The sequence below is a fragment of the Apodemus sylvaticus genome, chromosome 15, assembly GCF_947179515.1.
Source record: "Apodemus sylvaticus chromosome 15, mApoSyl1.1, whole genome shotgun sequence".
Taxonomy (NCBI): Eukaryota; Metazoa; Chordata; class Mammalia; order Rodentia; family Muridae; genus Apodemus; species Apodemus sylvaticus.
The window spans coordinates 8,107,256-8,113,255 of NC_067486.1; the positions used below are offsets into that span (position 1 = coordinate 8,107,256).

The 6,000-nt window shown below is 51.4% G+C and overlaps 1 protein-coding gene across 8 annotated transcripts in view; it reads left to right on the forward strand.

Moving 5' to 3' along the window:
- The window catches only part of Tiam1 (TIAM Rac1 associated GEF 1), a 344,338-nt gene that overhangs the window by 42,868 nt on the left and 295,470 nt on the right, over positions 1-6,000 (forward strand). The window contains exon 1 of one of the 8 annotated variants that reach the window (XM_052157897.1): positions 5,594-5,612. The exons of 6 other annotated variants lie outside the window; for them this stretch is intronic. The gene's annotated coding sequence lies outside the window, so the exon portion shown is untranslated. Of the gene's footprint in view, positions 1-5,593; positions 5,613-6,000 lie in introns of those variants that run through there. One more of the 8 variants, XM_052157906.1, reaches the window with a different exon arrangement.

The following is a 6,000-nucleotide window of genomic DNA, read 5'->3' on the forward strand; positions in this document are numbered from 1 at the left end:
CATTCTGTCTGTGGACACCCGCGATGTGGCGAGCTGCCGTGGTCACTGGGGAGCCTCCTGGCTCAGACACTTAAGTTTCCAACATCTGACGAGGTCAGGCCAGCTGGGTGATTGCTTTCTTCTTCCTTATAATATCTCCTCTCAGCTCGCGCTGTCCTCATTCTGAGGGCTCCAGATGGCTTGATTGGAGCAATTGTGTTAGGTCAGGACTTCCCAGTGTTTGGGACGGGCCCAGTTCAGTCGTCCTTAGAGTAGGTTTTTCTTCTCTCTCTCTCCTCCCTATGTTCCCCAGATGCCAGGGCATCTAGTTTTAGGATTCAGCACCCCCCCCCCCTTTCTTTTACCACTTATGCTGGACTCGATTTCTAATTATTCATGCTGGCATTACCTCTCGACTAGAGCTACACCATTTCTCTGGATGTTAACACTGCGAAGTGAGCTCATGATCTCTGTTTTATAGACAACAATTTTTTAAAATGCTGGGGATAGGCCCCAGGGCCCCAGGACGTCAGGCATGTGCTCTGAGCTACTGTCCAGGCACAGCCAAGGAGAGTGGTCCTCTCCGCTTCACACCGTGGGCCGCAGCTCTTGGCCTGTGCACACTTCCCGCCTTCAGCATCTCTGCCGTCCTCACGGTGAGGATGCTCAGTGCTTCTGGGGTCCAGTGCAGGGCTGCAGGACTGAGGAACATTCGTAGATGCCTGTCAGCTTCTTTAAAGAGCTCATTCCAGCCCCGCTGCGTCAGGGGAGGAATAGCTGCTGTTCCGTCAAGGCCTTCGCTGTTGCACATGCTGGGGAGACGGGCCAGGCTCTTCTGCCCGCTTTCCCTTAGCTCTGAACCGAGGAGGAGAAGTATGGAAGCCACAAAAACAAGGGCGAAATGGATCGCTTTAACATCCAGGGAAACAGAAAGGGATGTCACAGGATCTGAACCTCGAGAAAACAAGGGGGAGTTTTGCATCGTTCCTTCCAGTGTAGGAGTCACCGGGCACTGTGCACCCGGGGATGGACCCCCCGCCTTGAGCGTGCCTCAGTTCTCTTCTTTTGAGTCAACTCCAGGGTAGGAGGTTCTGTGGCTACGGAAGTTTTCAAAGTTTCCAATTATTTCAAAGGTGATAGATCCTGAGGCTAGAGAAATAGCTTAGTGGTTAAAAGTACCGGCCCCTCTTCCAGGGCACTGGGGTTCAACTCCCAGCACCCGCATGGTGGCTCATAATGATATGTAACTCCAGTTTTAGGAGATCTGAAGCCTTCTTCAGGTTTCTTTGGGTACTGCATGCACTGCATGCATGTACGATACAGACATACAAGCAGGCAAAATGCCCATAGACACAAAATAATAAATCTTAAATGAAAATCTGAAATTGATATTAACATTTCATAGACTGAGACAGTGAATTTGAGCTACATAGTTGGAATATATTAGGAGCTTCAGTTCCTGTGTGTGTGTGTATACACATCTGTATGTCTATGTTTATGTATGTGGACCTGTGTGTATATGCACCTATGTGTGTATGTGTGCACTTGTATATGTACATGTGTGCTCCTGTGTGTGTGCATGTATACATACCTGTGTGTATGTACCTATGTATATACGTATGTGTGTGTGTATGCACATGTGTGTGCACATCTGTGTATATGTGTATGTGCACCTGCCAGTGGACCTATGTGTGTGTGTATGTATGTATGTACGTATGAGTCTATACTTGTGTGTTAGCACATGCATGCACACACACATACCTATGTGGATATATCTGAAAGCCAGAGGAAGATACTGAGTTTCCTTTGGCAAATATCTCCACGGCCAGCTTTTCCTTGGGTGCTAGGGATCTGACCTCAGACCTCATGTTTGCCCAGCAAACACTATCATCCACTGAGCTATTGCGGAGCCAAGAGGAATGGGCATTGCTTTCAGAGTGGCTTCTGAGCTGGGCAGGACTCCGCGCTACCTTCTTGGATAACGTTACAGAATGAATGCCTCAAGCTTTGGACTCCTTGCTCCTCCTCAGTGGGCATGCCCACTTCCTGGCTCTGAAGCTGGAATCAGACCCCCTTTGCCTACAGATGTGGCTCATGGTGGGCTTTTGTTCACCACAGTCCTGGTGGACACCGAGCAAGAACCTGTAACTCCCTTAGCAAGTCAGGACAGCAGACCTGCTGTCACCTCCCTCGGGCCTGACTTGGAGAGGTGACATGCAATAAGCACAACATGCAGGAGCCTTCTCCAGTGACGTCTTCAAACCCCTGAGCTCTGCTGTGTGATGATGTCGTGTTTGTGCGCGTGGTGTGTGCTTGTTGTGTGCATATGTCGTCTGTGTCATGTCCTCCTCTCACCCTCGTGTACATGCAGAGTGTCTTTCTCTGTCACCCCTCTCTGCTCCCCTCCCCTGATTTTTTATTTTTTTTTTTGAGACAGTGTTTGTTGCTGAACCTGTAGCTCACCGATTTGGCTAGACTGGTTGGCCAGCGAACTCCAAAGACGAACCCTGTCCCCAGTGGCTTGGCCCACAGATGGGTGCTGACGCACCAGCCCTTAGCTGAGTGCTAAGGGTTTGGACTCAGGTCCCCACAGTTGTATGACAGGCACTTAGCCACTGTGCCATCTACTTAGTGCATGGCTTCCCCACCCGGCCCCCCAGGTCTGGCTTGGTTCCAGCTCAAGACAAGCTCAGAATAATCTTAACTCGAGTAAGAGACTTGACTGTGCAGGTGCCTCAGCTCCCCTGACTGCCACTGACCCGCCTTTGCTGTCTCCGAGATGGAGGTGCTCCTAGGCAGAGGAAAGGCAGCAGCCAGGCCTGAAGTTTGACCACTTGGCTTAGCAGTCTCCAACCGTTAGGATCGCCGTGCAGTGGAGTACAGCTGCAACACAGGGAGAACCCGGGCGCTGCAGACGGGTGGATGGTCTAGGCCCAGACGCCTTGGATGCTTCCTGAGTGAGGCAGCAGGCCCCCACCTTTCTGGCTGTCTTAGGCCCCTGCCTCTGCTCTCGCCCAGACCCCAGTCCCACGAGTCTGGTGTCCTCGCGCTTTGTGCTGCTCTGTATCTGGGGTGGAGGTGAGGAAGCCTGTGGTAAGGCGAGCGTGCTAGCGCTGGGTAGACGTGGCAGTCTGCCTTCTACGTCAGAGACCCTGTCCTTCCTGGCTGGTATTTTCCCCGGCCGCTGTTGCCTGAGGTATGTCACCCAGCAGACTGGTTTGGTCACCTTATTAGAACCGAGGCCTACTGAGAAACCAATTCCACAGTGGAATTCCCTGACACTGGAACTTTCCTCTGAGTTCTCAGATCAGCCAGATGAAACTGGAATTGAGGAAGGGAGGTGGGGGGGGGAAGGGAGGGGGAGGAGAAGAGAAACAAAGATGGTGGCTGTGCCTTCAGCATTACTCCAGTTGCCTGGTGACTGGGTGCTGGAGGTGAGTCACGATTTGGTTGATCCTGATGTCCTGTCAGCTCTGTGTTGACCAGGGAGAGGAGGAAGGTCACAGGGCTTGGTCTAATGGCTCAGAACCAGAATCCTTTCTCTTCTTGCTGGCTGTGCAGAGCAAAACAAGCCTCTCTCCTTTCCCTGGTGTTCGATTGACCAGCCCTGTGCTGAGATCACATGGGTCAAAGCTGAGCCTCCCTTTATCCGGGTCTACTTCCAACAAGAGATTGCCACTGGTGTTTGAGTGCATTGTGGGAGAGACTGTGTGGGCGCAAGCCATTCTCTTCAGTGTGTGAATGTGTGTATGTGGGGGGGGGGGGAGAAAACATGTGTGTGACTGTGTGAGAGACAATGTGTGTGACTCTGTATGTGTGCATGTGTGTGTGAGAGAGAATGTGTGTATGTGTGTGGGAGTGTGTGTGTGAGAGAGAGAATGTGTATGTGTATGAGTGTGTGTGAGAGAATGTGTTTGTGTGTGACTGAGAGAATATGTATGTGAATGTGTGTGAATGAGTGTATGCATGTGTGTGCATGTGCATATAAGTGTGTGTGTGTGTGTGTGTGTGTGTGTGAGAGAGAGAGAGAGAGAGAGAGAGAGAGAGAGTATGAGTGTGCCTGAGAGACGGTGTGTCTGTGTAAGAGGATGGTTTGGACCTTCATTTGTATAACAGACCATTTTTTAGCTGTGTCTATGGATACTTCAATGTGGTAGCTGTCCCTGTCAAACCAGTGATGTTTCTCCCTCTGCAGAGGGGCTGCTATTGTAGACAGACTTTCCTGGTGAATTACTTGTTAGCAATCTTTGTAAAAATTCCATTTCCTGAAGCCAGTCAGGAAATTTCCTTCAAAGTGCTGGACTGGGAATGAAAGAGGCCTCTGTTTCCTGGGGCTGCTGTTAGCACAAGCTGCAGACGGAAGCTAAAGGCAGGTGTTTGTTTCTGCCGTGTTGGGGCTGGGGGTCCAGCATCCAGGCGGTAGGCAGCTGGGCTGCTGCTCTCCTGGGCTCTGGACTCCTCTTGTGCTCTTTGCAGCCTGAGACAGCGTCCCTGCAGCCCTTAATGGGTGGCACCAGTCCGTGTCCTCTGCCCCATACAGCCATCATCCCCTGTGTGCTGTTTCTCCTTGTTTTAAGGACACAGCTCCAGCACACAAGCCCTTCCCAGCCTGATTATATCCCCAGACTCCTTTCAGATGAGATCACATCCCAGGGCGTTGGCCGTTCAACAGGGATGCAGTTGAGTAGGTGGAGCTCCAGAGTGTGGCCTGGCCTTCACAGCCGCAGGTGACACTGGGGCAGGTGTGCTGGCCGCTGGAGAGTGGTGATCACGGAAGGCAGCTGACGTCATTCTGTGGCCTCCACACACAAGTGCGAACACTCACCCACATGGACACACACACACACACACACATATGCAAAGGGAAAAAAGTGCTTCAGTATTCTATATTTTGAGACATAGTTCAACTCCTAACAGATTTTTAAAAGTAAATTCAGTGTTTTTTTTTTTTAAGACATTTATTTTCTGAGTGTTTTGACCACATGTATGTCTGTACATCATGTGCATGCCTAGTGCCCATAGAGTTGAAGAGGGGGCTCAGCTCCCCTAGAACAAGTCCTTTTAGGCACTGAGCTGTCTCCTCCATTTCTGTTCTGAGTGTGATGCAAATTAGTGGAGGGGTGGGGCCTTTTGGGCTTAGGGGCTTGTTGTCCACAGGGGTTGAGTGAGGCACTTTCAACTTTAACCTCCTGTGGTGGGTTTCCTTATTTCCATTTCATAGGTGAGAAAGAAGTTGGGCCTCAGAAGTTAAATGACTGGCCCCGGTCTGTGGAGAGCAGGTTTCTTGTGACTGTTCTTCCTCTTTCCTCTTTGCTGTTGTCTGACCTTGTTGGAGGGATCTCCCACATGCCACCCTCTCTTTCCTGTCCTTTGTCCACAGCAGATAAGCGGCAGGGAGATGGAGTGAGTCAGCCCGTCTCTGCTACTGATGTTTGTGGCCCTAGCTGGGCTGCATGTTCTCTGCCCAGCCTTAGCGGGCATTGTTCCAAGTCAGGCAGGGCTCAGTGTATGTCGATGGTTTTGAAGTTCTAGGGATGACAGACCCTCTTTTGTCTGTCATTTCATTACGCGCTTGTCCCTTCTCAAACAGAAACACCGATTACGCATCTGATACCTTCTGTGGCAGCTTTGAGGTAAACCATACACGGTGTGCCCGGGGGAACATTCCAGAAAACCCTGGAGGCTGGGAATGGAGCCATGGTGGTGGATCTCAGAGTAACGGAGGGAGGGAGGGAGGGAGAGTGAGAGGGAGCGAGGGGGAGGGGCAGGTACACAGAGAGATAGGGAGAGGCAGAGACGCATGCAGAAAGATGCTGAGGGGGCCCTGCCTGGTGCTCTGGCAACTGGGAAGCCAGATGAACCACCTCTCTGTTTGGTTTCTCAAGGCAGCATCATCTTCTTGTCCGTCCATCCGTCCGTCCGTCCGTCTGTCTGCCTGTCTTGTGCAGGGGCTTGAAGGCAGCACTTTGCCCATGTTAGATGAGTCTGTGCTGCTGAGTCTTGCTCTTCATGCTCAGGTTG